Source organism: Tachysurus vachellii, chromosome 1 (assembly GCF_030014155.1).
Source record: "Tachysurus vachellii isolate PV-2020 chromosome 1, HZAU_Pvac_v1, whole genome shotgun sequence".
Classification (NCBI taxonomy): Eukaryota; Metazoa; Chordata; class Actinopteri; order Siluriformes; family Bagridae; genus Tachysurus; species Tachysurus vachellii.
In genome coordinates, this window is record NC_083460.1 from 33,687,093 (window position 1) to 33,706,604 (window position 19,512).

Below are 19,512 nucleotides of genomic sequence, written 5' to 3' on the forward strand. Positions count from 1 at the left end.
CTCTCGAACTCTGCTGATACTTTTTCTTTAGTCATGTGCCAGGAACAATCACAGTATTTAACAAAAAAAAAAAATCCTTTGTACTTTTCTTTAAATCTTCTCTTCCTAACAGCCTAATATCTGTCTCTTTGACTCCTTAATGTTGTGCTGAAAATCTTTCTGCCTTTCAGCTTATTAGGGTTAATCTGATTTTGGGTGCTTATACATTTTAATATCTGTTGCTGTTTTAAAAGTCCATAATTATGAGTTTAAATGCATTTGCAAAGTGGTGTCTATGGACCAAATGATGTCACGAAAGCCTGTTGTACACACTGATACAATACAAAATTTCCATTTGTATATTAAATCCACATACTGAGATGCTTTAAAACAAAGTCTTGTTTTGCATAAGCAGAAGAGGCTGTGTCAGCCTTGCCAAGTTAAATTTGACAAATTATCATGGTAGCTATACAAATTTAAGTGGACGCTAAGCAATTTTAACAGCAGGGCAAGTAAGAGTCGACTGTTTGAGGCAAAGCATCTTCTAAGAATATGTAGGAGAAATCATTGTTCTTAAGAAGCTAACAATATGCTACAGTTGCAAGATTCATGCTAGCTGTTAGCTCAGGCTTGTGATTTGCAATGTGGATATACTATTTTAATAGACAGCATAAATAAGGTCTCAACTAAGGTCTTGAACTCTTGGTACATGCAAGGCATTGCATCCATCAGTCTGCTTAATGGCTGAGAAATGAGAATTATGAACTGAGAATTGTAAAATGCACAGATTTTGTACTTTTATCAGGTCAAACCACATCTGAAATATAAGACAAGCTTCAAGGCAAGATTTAAGAGATCTACACTTTAGAGTTGTGCACTGGAACATCAGTGACGATGTAGGAATGGGCTTTTTTAATATGTGGTGAATAGGTGTGAAGCTGAATATTGATTTCATTCATTTATCAGCTGTGATAACTTTTCTCCAATAGTAGAAGGAAATGTTTAGAATTCCTTCAGGAGTGGGTGAGAATGGGAGGGGAAAAACTTGCACACACTTCTACTAGTGGGTATCAGTGTGCATAGTTACAAAACTTATCTTATGGATTTGCTGTTTGAGAATGCTGAGTCCAAGAGAACCTCAATAGACCTGGTAGGAAGCAAGATACTGCCTTGTTGATCAGAACGATCAGCTGCGTAAGCTAAAAAGTGCAATAGTGTCACATATTTTTTAAAGCATATTATAGGAGATATTATTATATTATAACACATGTGCTGGTGCTCATAGTCAGTCTTCTATTTTCTGGTGTGTATATTCACAGAGCTTTCCAAAAGTTTTTCGACGAGGTATCGGACTTTATGACCCACCCTGTGTATATACACATATGCATATAAGTGAGTAACTATATTTGAGTTTCTATATTTCTTATGTGCAAGTATCAGTAAGTGGAGACTGGAGGCTTAGGAGGCTGTATAGTTTATTTGAGAATTTTTTTATTTTTTTTATTTGGAGAAGCAGAACCCAGCAGTTGAAGGCGGATTTCTTCCCAGAGGGCAGCTGATGACCAGCTCATGTCACACAAACCATGTCTGTCTCACAATCAGATCAGAGCTGCAGGGCAGAGAAACGAAGACAAAGTTTAGGGCAGATAAACCAACAATCACCAGAAACAGCACTGCAGCAAATTCCACACATATCAAAAGTTCTTCTCTGTCATTTTTCTTTCTCTCTCCATCTTTCACACACACACACACACACACACACACACACACACACACACACACACACACACACACACACACACACACACACACACATACAACAGCTTAGATTGTACTTGTAAGGCCAGAGTAGGCACATCAGTGAAGTCAAAGTGTAGACAGTATTAGAGTGTACATTTACATTTAAGTTTGCAGCAGTTGCTTTGCATAAATGGATGATAAATGGATGATAAGTTTTTACCCTACAGTTATGCACATTAACCACTGATGATACAACTGGCACTCTTTGATCACGTGCTGTTCAAATATAAAGAAAATCCCGATCAGATGTTTGAGCTTGTGGCCAGGCTCATTTAGGACTGCAGAAAAGCATGAAGATTGAAAGAAAATCCCTTTGTTAGGCTTGCTAATGCATAGACTGATTTCCCCTGAGCCAAATACCTGCAGAGGACACACACATACTGCAGTAAGACCATTTTTATTCAGCAAATCAAAAGTGCAGAAGCAGAAGAGTAGTGTATGCTGATTTGTAGCCCATTTGTTTCAGCCGTGTGTCAATACAAGGTTTATGACACACTCAGTAGTGACACTAATTTGCATACAGAATAGTGAGATGGTAGAAACAGCATTAATAACAAGATGGTTTATGGGTACTTCAATGTTTTTTGTTTGATCCTCACAAAAATCGATGGCCATGAGCCAGTAATTGGGAGTTTCCCAATGGGACAGGCTGACTGACCTGCATTCTGGATTCTTAGTGTGCTTATTATTGGGCTTTATTATTCTCCACAACATGACAGGACTAATTTTGAGAACTATAGCATTATACAATGCAGTATATCCTGATTTTCAACAAGCATGATCAAAGATAATACACTTTTAAAAGAAAAGTAATTCTGGAACCCTTAAGTACTGTTAAAAAACAACGAAATCATGTATTCAATGCTAGTGTTAGTGTTTGTGCATGTTCTGCCACGTTTTCCACTGGGTTCTCTGGTGTCCTCACTCTTTGCAAAAAAGTGTTGAATTGTTTTTGGTGAACTTTGAATTGCCCCTAGGTTTGAAAATGTGTGCATGCGTTGTGTCCTGTCGAGAATGTATTCCCACCTTGTACACTCTGTTTCTGGGACACTCTCCGTATCTACCACATTCCTAACCAGGATAAAACAGCTACTGAAGATGAAGGGCTGACTCTTCATGCTTAAAAAGTAGTTCTGCATTTCTTCTGAATAATGTTTTTCTAGCGAAAATGTTTAGCGTCTGAGAGTTAATTCCCTGGTTTTGCGTGGCTAATAAATTAGCCTCATTCATTTTTATTCTGAATTTGAATAAGAGCTCTTGGTTGCACAATTATTAAAAAAAATTATTCTGTTTCTAAACTTCTGTAAAGCTGCTTTGAGACATTATCAGGTGTAAAAAGCGCTATACAAATAAATTGAATTCATCTAAAAAATTAACTATATGTGGTACCTGATGCTGTGCGACTAAAATACTGACAAAATGATGTAGAAGAACTAAAAGTGGTTAAAACAGCCATAATCTCTCTCCCCTGGAAACATAGATAGTTTGGCCCAAACTCTGCAAATGGAATTTTACATTGCAAGTCATTTAGAAGAGAGCTTCTGAGTGGCGTAACAGAAGAGTGTTCAACCTCATCGCGAATGATTGCAGATTGAAATCCAGATGATGCCATAGAGTCCAAGAGAGCAAAATTGTCCATGCTGTCTTGATGGAAGGGATGTCATTAGTCTCCTCTTGTCAATCGAAGCGACACTGGCCAATCATGAGCTTCATGAATGTGGAAGGGGGCAGTTAGGGCTTACTTCCAAATGTGTTCAGCTGTCATGTGATTTAGCATGAGCAAACGATTGAAAGGATACTGTTGCTGGGTTCATGTGTCACACTCGGGGACAAAATATGCATACATGCCTCTGGTGCACAGCTAAAAGAACAAACTTCAGGCATGCCTCAGCTGATTGACTACATGTATTTAAACCATTTCTTTAAATTAGCTAGGTAAAAATCGAGATGCAATTCACCTGGTAATGTCACTTTCATATTGTTGTATATCTCTATGAGCTGTCTGTGTGAATTCGGCAGGCCCGGATGTCACTCTGCCTGAGCAATACGTCACCCCAAGAGGAGCAGAAGTGGTGAGATAACGGCCTGCCTCATGGGATTTGGCTTTGCAATGCTATCACTCTTTAAGCTGAATATCTCTGACATGGCTGACTATCTTCTCAGCGAAGCCATTGACCTGCAGTGCTCTCCACTATCCAGCCTGATAGGCCATTTCCACATCCTTCCTTTAAAGCTCACCCTGCTCTATCAACATCTGTGAGTACACAAACAGACGATCTTAAGTGCATCCTGTGGATTCAAATACATTTCAAATCCCATTCAATTTCTCAATAAAGCAATACAAGGTTATCAGTAAAATTAGCAATAATTTTATGTAGCAAATCAAAGCAAAGTATTGTCATAAGATTCTTAAAGCTCATTTTGGCTTGAATGAAATGCTGCTGATTGTATAAAATACTTGTGGATTTTAAAAAAGTAAGTTCTTTACTTTTCATTACTTTGTTCATGATATAAAATCGACTAAGCAGATCACCCAAAGTACAGACTAAAAGTAATGTATGAATTTTTAAGAACTCATTTGAAAGAAATGACATGTTTTTAAAGGCTTCATTCCATTAGCATAGATGCTACTTATCTTTTGACCAACACTTCTATATTACCAAAAAAAAAAACCCTGCAAAAGACGAAACTGTCCCCGAACACGGGTTAACACATATTAGGAATAGTATGATGGAATAATTATAGGAATAATATAATAGATGCTAAAAAAAAACTACTGTTTAATGTGTAAGAATTACAAGAACTAAATGACACCACAGTCATGAATTTACCCTAAATGGTCACCCTTATGTTGTTACCTCACTGTTTTCAATTACCTTGGAATTATTTAGAAGTCTTCACACACTTAAAAGGCCCCATCTGTACTCACTTCAATGTTCTTTCACTTTTTATTTGAAATATTTCTTCAAGAAAATGACTTTAAACGGCAGAAAATTTAGATATTAAATAAGTCTCTCCAATTTAAGATGATCTTCTTGTTCTGCAATGCTTTCCTTTTACATCGGAAGAGTATATTTTAAGCAAACAATTCTGTTTTATATGCCTTAAACCAGCAATTATAAAGAACTTTTATTAACCCAGAGGGCCATTAAAAGCATAAGAAGCCACAATGCTTCCACTAGGACGTCAGCTCATGGGAAGGAAAATTCGACTTGTTTTTTTTAATCCGTTCCTTATCCTGCGCTTCTGTGTTCAGTTCCTTCTCTGATCTCAATCACTGCAGCTGACATGACAGAATAAACAGCCACCATGTTGGAGACATTCCAGATACACGACTTCATTAATATATAACTACAGAGCGAGACTAAAACGTGTCATTAGGAAAATCTATAAAGAGCGAAGGGCTTGGCAGATTAACCCACTTCCCACAACACAGGGAATCCAGCAAAGGGGTGTGGAAGAAAAACAGGAGCTTCTGGAATGTTCCATATGTCAAAAATGAAAGCAGCCGTGCAGAAAGTTGCTGATGCATCAGAACAGTGCAAAACATGCACTCTTAACTGCTTCCAGGTGACTTTATGCCAAGAACGGCAGCTCAGAAAATGTTCATTTCAAACACACACACGGCATAAAAAATCTTTTGCTTTAGCCTCCTGTTTATTGCTCATGACTGTGAGGTCTGCAGCAGGGTCATAAAGTCTGAGCGGCCTACCAGAAAATTTTATTAGAACTCAAAAGCTAGCACTAAAACTAGCATGACGTTTTATTATTCCAGGATGCAAGAATAAGGATAATACACTTCTAGCCGCAAAAATCCTCTATAATATTGCCAATCATTCGTTTTAGATGCCACTCCGTGTGTTTTGTTTTCAGCATTACTTTCAGTCAATGTGAACACACTCCTCCTTTTGCCAAACTAGCCTTTATTTTGATCTATAGACTAGCATGAAATATAGGCTTCCTGTAATATTAGCTGAGCTAGCCACCTACTGTATGCACTCTGCTGGACTAATATTAGCTCCAAATAGCAGTAGCTATCTGACAATAAATAGCTATTAATTCCAGCTAGAAAACTGTCTAGCATTAGGCTGAAAACTGCATTCATATAATTAAGATTCTGGAGTCCAGTTTAAACTTTAGATTTTTGAGATGGTAGTCTACACTGTTATGTGTGTAGTGGACTTTTCTACAGTACCTTATGGTATCTGAGCAAGCTGAATCTATAAAGCCTGTTCCCACAAGCAATGATTCTGGGTTCAGAATGAAGATAGAAGAAGATGTCCTCCTGAGGCCACTGAGGAACCAGAGCCCTCGGACACTGCTGTTGTGAGAACAGCTATTTTTATAGCTATTTTTATATACAGCTGATCTGAGCCAAGAACAGAACATAGAGGAGTGCTGACAGAGCTTTGGGATTGAACTTACACTGCTAACACAGCACGTCCTATCACCTTCGACTTTCAGCATCTACAAAGGTCAGATTTTATAACTGCTACTTAATCTCTAGATGAGAAGCCGGACATCTTCCAATACAAATCCTCTAAAAAGCAGTTGTGACTTAATCTGTATCCTTTACATTGTCCTTGATATTCTGTTGACTTTGTTGAAGAAGGATGCAGAAGATTTGCGATTTCCTTCAGTTATTCAATCAGCTACTCCTTAAACCTAAACTTTACATTAATTAAAATCACGCTGTCAAAAACTGCTTGTTATCACATTTAAAAAAAATTAAAACTGCTCTACATTGAATGTAGCCACCCGAATGAAATGAATCAGCTTCTTTTGAGAGATGCACAACAGCTCACAATTTTATCCTTTAACTGCATTACTGATCCTTAAAAAAGCTTTCATTAATCATTAAGCTTTATAAGTGTTTGCCCAAAAGTAATGTTAACCAAGCATCAGAAAAACTAAGTGTAGGTATAAATGATTATTTTAGATTTACCACAATTACATTATAGCATGTTATGTAACTAAATGGTGCTAACTCTAAATAGAGAATGTCAATATTAGAACTTATTATGCATCTTCTGCATTTTGCATGTTTGACTGATTAATACATCACTCACTTACTCACTCATTTTCTACCGCTTATCCGAACTACCTCGGGTCACGGGGAGCCTCAGGCATCATCGGGCATCAAGGCAGGATACACCCTGGACAGAGTGCCAACCCATCGCAGGGCACACACACACTCTCATTCACTCACGCACTCACACACTACGGACAATTTTCCAGAGATGCCAATCAACCTACCATGCATGTCTTTGGACCGGGGGAGGAAACTGGAGTACCCGGAGGAAACCCCTGAGGCACGGGGAGAACATGCAAACTCCACAAACACAAGGCGGAGGCGGGAATCGAACCCCCAACCCTGGAGGTGTGAGGCGAACGTGCTAACCACTAAGCCACCGTGCCCCCCCATTATTACATCAATGAAACATTAATTAATACTAGTGCTAGATATTTTGTTAATATGACTTATGGTGTTTCTATGTTGAAATTTAACACTAACTAATGAGTTAATAACACCAGTTTACAGAACCATAATTTTAAAGCACAACAGAACCAATAGATTTCCTCTGAAATTCTGTAATTCCCATTAGAGCAGTGAATCATATATCATAATCATATATGTGCAAATATTTTCACCCAGGTTCAAGCAAGTGCCGAAACGTGACACGTAACACGTAAGCAAGGCAAGTATACATCTCAGCAGTAAAGATTCCAAACATCTCTGTTAGCCAGGTGGAAAATACTTGAGATACCTTCTCAATCAGCCATGAAGAACAGAGACCGGATTTTGACAGTCTTTGGAAAGTTCAGATATGAGATAAGCAAGTTGAAAAACTTGACAGAATGTGTGCAGGCTACTAAATGAACTCATAAGACCTTGAAAAAAAGCTCAGAGGCAAAACATTGAGCCTGCACAGATTGACTTACACCCGAGACCACTCCAGGCATTGCTTACATCGTTTTGGTTTACACTCTTTTTGTGTTTCAGCATGTTATGGAACAAAAGGGTGCACTGGAAAGGGAGAAAAGGAGCAGGTTGTTTTAAATGCTATACAAGCTGCCTCGAATCCTTCATGAAGTACAGAGCAGCAGGCCAGCCAGCAAAAATAATATATTTTTTTTATCCCAAACGCAACAGATGGCGCTTGTGCAGATAAGTATATGAGCCAGGGCTAGTGGATTAAAGAGAAGCTTTGTCAGGCCGGCAAGCACGACACCAAATTTTAAAACGATATAAGTTTCAAGCTCTTTCACAAAGGAAAAACGGCAGCACAATCCCTCGTTCTCTTTGAAAGTAGCAGTGTGTTTATCACAAAGCACTTTTCCTAAAAGGGCCAAGGCTGCAAGCTTTATTATCAGCTTAATTAACTTAAAGGTGGGATATGACAAAAAGAAAACCAGTTAAAAAGAACATGCCAAAGGCTGAGCTTTTTTATTGAAGTTTATAGTTTTTCAAGTATTTCAAACAGTTTTTCAATCACAGTTTGACAGGGTTCAATGGACAATGAGAACAGCCTGTGGCATGTTTATACGGCGGAGTAGAAGACCACCTTCATGCTCCCGAACACCTGGACCCATACACATCTCAAAGCGACATGATCTGCCCTTTACGAAACAAATACAAAAAAGTGACTAATTTTATTTCAGGCATCTTAATAAAGATAATTCGCAAAATCCCAACCCTCTACCTAAACAAAGAAATGAATACATAACTATTAACATAGCTATAATTCTGTCTTGTGATATAGTTCTACTTTCATATAGATGATAGATCTAATATATATTTACATATCTACATGCAGAGTTAAGGGTTTAAACTTAATGAATCAAGTCAAAGCACTGGTTTCAGTATTTATGATACAGATGTACAAATTCTAAACCTCACACCTCAGTAAAAAGAGGTGGCCCTATAATTGATACAATGAATATTCAATGAATATCATGATTGCTTGGAATTCACAATAATACTGAAACCGTTTCATTGTCTCATTGTAGTTTATATGCAACATATGGTATAAACCTTTAAAAACCCTGCCAAAAAAAGAACGTATATATATATATATATATATATATATATATATATATATATATATATATATATATATATATATATATATAGACTTATGTGCATGACTTCTTCTTTAATCTCCCTCCCACTCAGTTCTGGGGAATTCTGTGGACCAATCAACCAGAAAATCTGACCAATCCCACGTACACCCACAGATAATGTTGAACAATCCTGTCCTTTTCCACAGAAAGCTTGCCCATTTCTATCCTCTCCTGCAGAAATCCAATTCCACCACATCCCACAGAAAGTTTGGCCAATCCTGCCTATTCCTGCAGATTTTCCTGACCAATCCCATCAACTCTTGCAGACACACTTGACCAATCCTTCCTGCTTGAACCAATCCCAGATGATCCTGTAGAATGTGTGAGCAATCCCTGCCATATCCACAGATCCACTTGACCAATCCCGTCTCCTCCTGCAGGCTCTCTTCACCAATCATGTCCTTTCTCACATAACATTTGACAATTCCGATGCTCTTTTAAATACGCACTTTTCCAACCCTGTCCTCTCCCTCATGCACCCTGACCAATCCCAAATAATCCTAAAGAATGTTTGCGCAACCTCGAATATTCCCACAGACACTCCCGACCAATCCCACCGGATCCCTGAGAACGTTTGACCAGTCCCATGTAAAGTATGAACAAATCCTGTCCATCAGCTAGTTTTGCATGTACTTGCTCACAATATGTTCTAATGTTCTTTGTTGGTCCTATTTCCAAAAATAGAAATAAATGAATAATTTCTATTACAGAATCAATGTCCCAATTTACAACAAACGTTTTCGACATGGCGTACACACTCCCCTGTTAATAAACAGTGCTTTTCTTTGTTGATCAGATCCTGTGGGATCCCAGTTCTGATGTGCGTCTCTACATAATAGCAGCATTATATGTACAGATGAAAGGTGGTTATTTTATTCACTGTATGTGATAAATTAACGTTATGAATTCTTTTGTATCTCTATCTTTAAAATCTAAGCCGAATGGTTTCACATCTTGCTGCTTTTATTTATTTATTGGCATTGACTCTGCTGGCACTAGTCATCAGAGTCACATCGCTTGTACACGAGTCGCAGTGAGATCAAATAAATAAAATTGCTTAACTCCTGTAACATTTTCAAAGCCAGCTTTGAAAAAGAGAATTAGTGAAATAGAAAATTATTGTTGGCTATTTCTTCTGCTTGAAAAGATCTATGTGCTTTTTGCAATGTGGGCAGAAATTAGATAAGGAGAAGGTGAAAGGAAGAAAAAAGTCAGACGCGTTTGCACAAAATAACACTTTCCCACATAGTGTACATTCTGTACTGTCCCGACAAAACCCACAGATTCACCTCATAAAGGTACATTTAACAGAAGCACTCACCCTTCACACACTCTCTCTCAAACACACACACACAAACACACACAAATGCACAAGAGCCTGAAGGCAAACATCATATGCAAAGACTGACACTAAAGCCCACCTGATCACACACATGCTGTATATGTAGGCATTCTATTTGTTCATGACATTCTGTCTTTCTCACTTGTGAATACACACACAAGCACACACAGTGTTATATTCTTTGCAGAACACCGTCAGACTCAGATACTTTTATTTCTGCCACCATCAAGAACTGATTTGTAACCTCTTTCCTCTTTGCTGAATAAAGGATTGGTTCATCTGTGAGAGGAAGAAAGGTTTTTTTAACTACCTTCCCGGCTTTAATCTCACACCGCGAGGAAACGTGCAGATGGAAACCAGTGAGAGCTGTGAGAAAACTGTCAGCAAACGGTCCTCATTATGAAAAAGTCCCTTCAGCAGTAAAAGTTCAGCCTCAAAGTAGACGATGAAAGAATGAGAAATTAGAGTGATGAAATGTAAAAGGCAAGGTTGAAACCTCACTGTTCCGAAATCATAAGACGATTTCAGAACAAAAATATGCACAAATGAGTCGTCTGAATTTACACCACAACTGAAATTTAAGACCAGGGAATGTGCAGTGCTGAAACTGAGACGTGCGTGTAATTGATGCAAATCCCATTAAAATGGTGTAAGAAGGCTTGATAATACATTTTGACAGGAGTCACAAATCAAAGGAAAATCATAAACTGCACTGTTCTGCTCATTTTGACTGAACTGTTTAGCTTCCCTTCGTCGAGTTTAGTAGTTTTCGTTATTTTGAGAATTTACATGCTAACTTTTGTACCATAACCAAAGATGCTGAAATAACTCATTCATTCATTCATTTTCTAACGCTTATCCGAACTACCTCGGGTCACAGGGAGCCTGTGCCTATCTCAGGCGTCATCGGGTATCAAGGCAGGATACACCCTGGACGGAGTGCCAACCCATCACAGGGCACACACACACACACACTCATTCACTCACACAATCACACACTACGGACAATTTTCCAGAGATGCCAATCAACCTACCATGCATGTCTTTGGACCCGGGGAGGAAACCGGAGTACCCGGAGGAAACCCCCGAGGCACGCGGAGAACTTGCAAACTCCACACACACAAGGTGGAGGCGGGAATCGAACCCCCAACCCTGGAGGTGTGAGGCGAACGTGGTAACCACTAAGCCACCGTGCCCCCTTGCTGCAATAACTATCAATGATAATTACAGAAATAAAGAATATTGGATGGTACACTCCAATTTTATTTGTGCTGAATTAGGTCAGAGACTCAGCTCAGCTAGCTAGAGCTCTATGATAACACGAGCACAATGGATTTGGCCAACATTTTAATCCGTTTGAGCAGAGTGTACAGGTGAGGAGGTGAATTTCATTGACCAACTTTTCAGTAAAAGTAGTTTAAACCAACTATGACAAACCAAATATTAATTAAACCACCAAAGATCACATATTTTAAGACTGATACTACATTTAATCTATGACCTAGTGAACCAGTATCAGGATCAGAAGTCACTTTGGATAAGGCAGTCTGCCAAACACGGTAAACACAATAAAATAAATATGTTAAGATTTCTACTACTCAGTTCATTCAGTATGGATTTCAGAGCTCTACTGTTTTGCAACTTTAATCTTTAATGATACAGAAGCAGAGAAAGAACAAATAAGCCAGAGGATCCCAAATTTGCTGCATCTCATGCAGCCATAAGTGTTCAGCTTATACGGGCATGTAAATGTCATGGTTATTAGGAAAAATTAGATCAAGTCAAATATCCTGGCCAGGACCATAAGGAAAAAATCTTTATGTAGATCTCATGTAAACAGTAAATAAAACAATGCCTCAACTACCTTATATAACCCAATTAACACAATTTTACAAAGAGTTGCTTATGATCTGAAAGAAAAACATTATTTTACAGTTGTGTCAGGGCTGGCAGGAAAATCACTGTCTCGAGATACTGCTGCATGCACTACAAGCCTGCCACAAGACAGTCCGTAGGCATCCAACGCAAGTCAGTGAAATTGCCTTTGGACATTTTGGAGCGCGACTGATCAACCGCTGTACTGTACTGTACCAATGGGGCTCCTATTTAGTGCAACATGATAAAAGCATAAGTACAGTACAGTCTCTTTTGATTTAGGTCTAAAATTCTGCATTGATGCATGTCATGAAATACCATGTCTTTAGAAAGAATGGAAGTTTATGTCATGACATGGCTTTTGTCTTCTGTTCTCTATGTGTTTTTGTTTTATACCGCAAGCCTTTCTTTCTGTTTTGGTCCAGTCTCCACCCTGTCATGTCATTGTTGGTCTGTTCACAAATGTATTCACCTGCCTTGTATTAGTTCTTCTTTAGTTTGCTTTATGTTTACTTGTTTAATGCCTTTCCTGCCTGACTGTGTTTTTTTTTTACCCCCCTTCTTTGACTCGAATGATTCTTGGATTTATCCCTAATTAAACCTATATACAGTTTTACACACTTGCATCCTGTCTCTACTTACTCCACATCAAAATATATTAATCATTAGCAAGAGAGACAAGAGACACCGAGAGCGGAAAAATAGACCAGAATGGAATCCTACCCTGGATGTCGCCGTCACATTCTTAAAGAGTTTGGCTTATGTGGAGATGTGAATGTCACGGTCATTAGGGAAAGAATGAATAACAGAAACAGAACCTGGCTAGGATGGTAAGAATATTTTTTTTAGGAATGTACTTATTATATGACTAATAAAAGAAAAGATATTTTTCACATCAAATTACACTCAACACATAGTTAGTGTATGATGTCATACCCTCAAAGTCCATACATATATGGTTTATTGCACTTTAGTAAGAATAGGCTAAAGTTGTTGGCCTGAGAAAAGAGAGGGTTTTTTTTAAATAACTGGGTCAATGCACAGATTTAAATTATCCTCAAAAGCAAACTAGAAAACAGTGACTTCATATGAGCGAGTTTTTTTTTTTTAAATTGTGACAATGACTCATAGCTCACGGGTCATTCTTCAAGAGTCTTCCATAGAAGATCAACTAATGAATGCATTTGAAAAGAATTCATGACACACATGCAAGAACTTGGATGCTTGTATGACAGAAGCATTAGGAAAAAATACTAAAACAAGAAAAAAAAGAAAGAAAAATAAATAAATAAATAAATAAATAAATAAATAAATAAATAAATAAATAAAAAGCAGAGAAACGGGTCAACAATCTTCACCTTTTCACAAATGATTAATCACTTATTAATTAGTGCATTCGATTATTGTGTTTATCTGCCCAAGATAAAATTATTTGATTATAACATGACTATAATTTTATTGCAACATAGTGTGCAGTACAGTATGATTCGGGTTTAAAACAGTTTTAAAGGGAGGAGGGCAATGCCATGTCTCCTTCATTCAAACTGACAAAGAGTCCACGCATCCTTCACTAGGACTGTCAGAAATGTAGCCGCACCTCCTACACAGGCCAGGCACAGAGCTGCATATAGGGCATCTAAAAAGTTAAATCAGTGCTGCTGAATCATAAATATCATCACTGGTCCACTGTTTTGAATATCACATCAATCATAATTGACTTGTATTAATTGGAGATGATAATTCCATACCTCTCTATCTCTCCCTGTCTCTCAGCATGACTTTGATATCATAAATATTTCTCCAACATCCGCACACTTATCATGGTTAGTGATAGCTTAGACATAGTTGAGCCTTACAAACAATGACAGAGGTGTATGAGAGCAGGGTAAAATCACGCTCAACAGGGGCTGAAGGTTGCTTTCCCCCTGAGGTGCAGCTCTGTAACAACGTATGAGGTTATGCTAATGATCTGCCCTAAATTCAGCAGGATAAAGGACCAGTAAGTAAGAATCCTCACTCGCTGAGGAAATCACTGCCTGATGGAACAATTTTGAAACACCTGTCTCCCCTGGCTTCTGTCTCATATTTAAGAATGCAAAGAATACAGGCTTTGAAAGTAAGTGACAGTATCTGCGCATACATATACACACTTTGTATGCTGGTAAAAGAATCAAGGCCAGAGCAATCAGCCTTCTATGACTGTCTGCAATCAAATTAACGGTGATGTACTTTCAGTGGCAGGAGCAAGCAATCAAAAGAAAAATTCACCAATAAGAATTTAGCACATGAAGCACTGATTGAGCCGTTTCTGAATACTCAGGGATCACCGCCGAATCTGGTCGTGCATAACGAAAGACCTGGGAACAGACAAGCACAGTGCACCTACGACAGGATGTTTTTGTGCCTTGATGCCTTTTCTTTGTTCAATCTCTGGGTCCAAACACGGCTTGACACGCTAACAAAAAAACTCGAGTAAGCACCTGATTAATCGCTCCTGACACACAACACTGATAACGGGCAAACTCTACCATTACGACAAGCTCACCTCATCTCCACACGAGACAGACGTTAATGCAAGCACCTCTCTCCAAATTGTCTCCCATTTACAAGTCTGATACAGGGCATTAAATGGTTGGTTAACTTGCTGTCCTGGTACATGTGGAAGATGGAAATTTGGAGCTTAGCCATTAATCTACCACTGACACTTGACAGGCTTGCTCCTCATGAAGTTAGAATACAGCAGATATCCGTGATCTATTATCCATTTTACAGTGAAGCAAGTTGAAGAGACTGTAATAAGATAAGTAGTCAAAGCATCGACAAGGACATGTTTCAGGGTCAGGTGTGATGGATGATTGACTGAATGCACCAGTGAAGAGGGAAAGCGGTGGTATGAAGGGTATAAAGAAGGAAGTGATACATTGCGTTGCATAAGTATTCACCTCCTTGACCTCATCCATGTTTTGTATTATTACAACCTGGAATGGAAATGGAATTAATTGGGAATGTCATGAATTTATACATAATAACCCATAATATGGCACACAGGTGAAGTCTATTCAAATTCTCTGACTACATGCCATATCCATGTCACTGACTTTTGATGGATGTTCGCCTACAGTCAGATAGTGCTTGGTGAGGAAAAGATACTAGAACTAGAACTTGATTTGATAGCTTCTTGGTCTTTATGATCCTCTTTGTTTAGATATGTTTCAGGAATAAGTGCAAGCAAATCAGTATGTCAATATCAATAAAAAATACTCTGTGACTTTTGATTATGGCAACTGGTTACACTGGCACTAATGCAGAGATTTCACAGTAAAGGGAGTGAATATTTATGCAACCACAATTTTTATGCTTTTGAAAACGATACAGATTTACTTGAGTATTATGGGTGATTTTTTTTATTTATGTTCATTTCATTTGCAGTTTCATTAGCCTCACTGCTAATAAAGCTGCTAATAAATCGTGGCTGATAGCTTACATTTGGAGTAAGAAAATAAATCTGATTAATTGTCAGGTTCTACATTTAAAAATGTTTGAATACTTATGCAAGGCATGGTATTTCATTTATCAAAACAGAACCTTGTTTATGATAAAGTAGTCCCAAAAAATGCCATAAGTTTTAGGCATTTATACCATGCTATATAATTATTACAAGTCTACACAGGATGATGGCATGCACTTTGCTTTGTCCTGCCATCTCACACTGAGCTTAAAGGAGCACAAATGGAGCAACAGCAGCCATCAACAGTGATACATATTCCCAAAAGTGAGGTGCTTAAGCATCTCCAACCTGGCATGCAGGTATGCCATTTAACAACAGTGTATTGCTGAGCGAGGCAGAGAAAAAAGACAACTTTTGGCTGAAGTCTGCACTGATTGCAGCATGCTCTATCTTGCCAGAAGCGTCATTCCGTTCCCCCCACATGTTCCTTCTCAGGGTGTCTTAAGCTGACTAGCCTCGAATAGCATTCAGTACATTCTGTGCCTCTTGACTTCCCTCTCTCCCATTTTATGTTATCACATACCAAGTCAGTCAGAGTTAATAGGAACAGGTGTTAAATGGAAGATTAGGGTTGTAAAAAAAAAATCACAAAAAATCATCTCAATAAATCAAAATGTCATGTGGACAAAAAAAGGTTTAATTTGTCATTCCACTAAATGCTCTGACTTGTTGGCTGTTGCTAAGTATGTTTTATTGGGATGAGGAGGAGAATTGGTAAATCGCCTGCCGAGACATGACATTATTTATGAGTCTGTTTTAAGAATCTTGTTTCAAAAAGCAAGCTTCCCTCAGCACCTCGGAACCCATCAGGAGTATCAAAGCTCTTAGCAGGACGCTGCGTCAAACAAGCAGGTGCTCAATGTGTAGGTGATAAACCGAGCATGAGGCCCAATGCAAGAGAACAAAGTGAACTGAGAAAAGAAGAAGAGAGAATGGAATCCATGCAGCGCTCCAAAGACTGTTATTACTTCCAAAACTGGACACCACCTTTTTCACTGCAATTAAAATCTTGAGGTATTGAAGCTGCTTGTATAATTGGCATGTATAATTGGCTTTGCAATTCATTTTCATCCGGTTAGATTCCTTCTTTTTTTTTAAGTCACAGAAGAAAAGGCAGCTTGGAGGATACCCTGAATGGAGGGCCATTTCATGTGGTGCGACGATGGGCTTCCACTTTCTCCTCATTACATGCACCTTTTTCCAAGATACTGCTTGGTCGCTGCATCCGTTCTCCCATTACCGATGGCTCTTTGAAAAGGTACTGTGCCGCCTTAAAAGCTCTGTGAAACTGAGGACTGGCAGGAGTTTGAAGATTAATCCTTTAAAACCTGCTCACTTCACTCAACCCATTTAAGTCATTCTTTGGCAAAGCTGTCAAATTCAAATGGTTGTTCAAAACACTGAGATACACTATTGGGCAAAAACACCTGTAAATTGAGGCACTCACATTTCTGCTCGACAGCAGGGTATGAATATCTTGACGAGGGTGCTTATCTCTGATAGTCTGTAATTGCTTCTCCAAGGCCTGTTCAGATTGGGCTTAAAGTACCAAGATCCTAATGGCAATTGGCACATTAAGTTAATGCGTGTCTTTGACAGTGAAGGTTATAGTAATAATTTGGGTAATAGAGCAAGTGGTGTCTTTCAAATAGAGACCAAATTTCTCTTGCATCCCCAGGGTATGGTTACTCACTTTGAAATGTGAAAAGTAAAGAAAAAACAGGCAAAAGAACAAGAAACTTCCAAAACAAGCTTTCTTGTCCAAATAGTCTTTGTCTTGTCCAATAGTTTTTCTAAAGTGGGTGCATTCAACAAAACATTTTTAATGTCTATTTAAATAAAAATCTTTATTTACAAAAGACCAAATAAGCCACTACTATGACTGAATCGTGACAGAGGTTAACTTAATGCCTAGCCATTAATGTTTAGTTCATGGCTACAAATAAGACTAAGGACTGCATGAAAGTTTTCACATTAACCATTTTTCATGTGAACCGTACTCCAAACTGCTACAAAAGCTGAACTGGTTCATGTTTAGGAAAGTGGGTTTCCAGCCACTAAAAATAATTCTTTGGGTACACAACTGGACCGAGCACTATCAGTTGATGGCCCATGCTACATTTCTACAGGTTCGAAGGGTATAGTTAGTGTGTCTAGCTTTTAGCAAAACTACTAACATAGAATCGAGACAATTTGCATAGCACAGGCTGTATCATATTTTCTGCTCAGGTCTATAGCCGAGGGCTGAGCCATTTCTCAGGGAGAGCCACCCCATTCATCGACTCCACACATCGATAAGAAAGATAGAAGGGATGAGAGGAATGATCAGTCGACACGCTTCGGTCCCCAATCAGATCTCTTTCAGGTCTCAATCAGCCCCACATTAGGGTGCCTTAATTGTCCATCATGTTCACACAAAAGCTGCTCAATAGCTAAAATGGACCATTTTCACCCAGGTACATCTGTTCATGTTCCTATTATATGAGCTTCCTGAACACACAGAGCTTTTTCTACTTTCTGACTGTGAAAATGTGATTAAAAGAAAAAAGAAAAATCCTCTTACAGAGCCCTGTATTGATCATGCCTGACTGTGAGATTTGAATTTTCTTTTTTCCTTAGTGACCTAATCGGTTCTGTTATAAAGAGTCAGTCTGGCTAGCGGACTAAAAGAGTTCACTAAAGAATTAAATTCAGGAGACGTAATGCTCTTCCTTCCCATCCACCATCTTTAATTTAGCCAAGAATGTGGCATTTCTCAAATGGAACACTTCATTTCAGCCACAGAAAGGAGTCCCTGCGATGTCACATGTCCCTGAGGGGGAAAATGGGTGGATTTATGTGCTGGAAAATCAACAGCAATTCCACGTAACCTTGTTTGGTATTCAGTTGAAGAATCCTGATTTGGAATGGCAAGTGATGTGACTGAATATTTAAACACTGACATGAATGCTAAATCTAAAATGAAAGGAACGAACCAGTGTGGATTAAAAGATTCTGTGAAACTGTGTTTGAATTTGAAGAAGTACTTAAAAGAAAATTAAAAAGTTTTTTTTCCCCTCCCACAATCTGAATTATTTTTGTACCAGTTTTTCTTGTTTAACAGCAAAAAAAAAAAATCTTCTAATTCATAATGCTAGGTATGACAAATGAGTAGGTAATGCTTATTCACATAGAAAACATGACACTAAGGTTACAACTCATATTACACTGAAGCTGTAGTTTTTGCAACGAGACCCAGCAACCTAAAAGGCAATTGCACATACCCTGCTGCTTAAGACGTTACTATATAATGTATCAGATTCATCGTTTCATATGTAGACATGAGGTACAGTGCTTTTCTCTTTAGTTACACAGAAACATATATGTGTTTCAGCCAAAAAAAAAAAGTTTTCTCAAGTCGACTTCTTTCTAGTTAGATCAAAATGTTTCACTACTCATCCCAAGCAGCTTCTACAGTCTGAGGGAAGTTGGCTGAGGAAATTTGTATCCTCCAAGATGTATCACCACGTTAAGGGAACAAGGAGAAGGTGAGAGTGGGGTGAGGTATTAGGAGCGAGCCGACTTGTTAGGATGTAACACCTCTGGGGTTGTGCGTTCGATCCCTGTTTCTACTGTACCTTACGTGTGTGGAGTTTACATGTTCTCCCTATGCTTTAGAAGTTTTCGCCTCCTGTCCAAAGACAAGCAGTGTAGACTGACTGGTATCTCTAAAAATGCAAATGTCTGTTTGTGTGATTGTGCCTTGTGCAGGATAAAGGATACAGAAAATGGATGGATGATATCTATAATTCCATTAAAGATTTGGAATTTTTGGATCAGTGTTAGTTCAGTAGTTAAGACTGTAGTTAAGAATTCTGTTCAAATCCCAACACCACCAAACTGC

At 38.4% G+C, this 19,512-nt stretch overlaps 1 protein-coding gene across 1 annotated transcript in view; it reads right to left on the reverse strand.

Moving 5' to 3' along the window:
- LOC132855214 (cell migration-inducing and hyaluronan-binding protein-like) overlaps positions 1-19,512 on the reverse strand; it is a 128,296-nt gene that overhangs the window by 74,056 nt on the left and 34,728 nt on the right. The window lies entirely within an intron of this gene.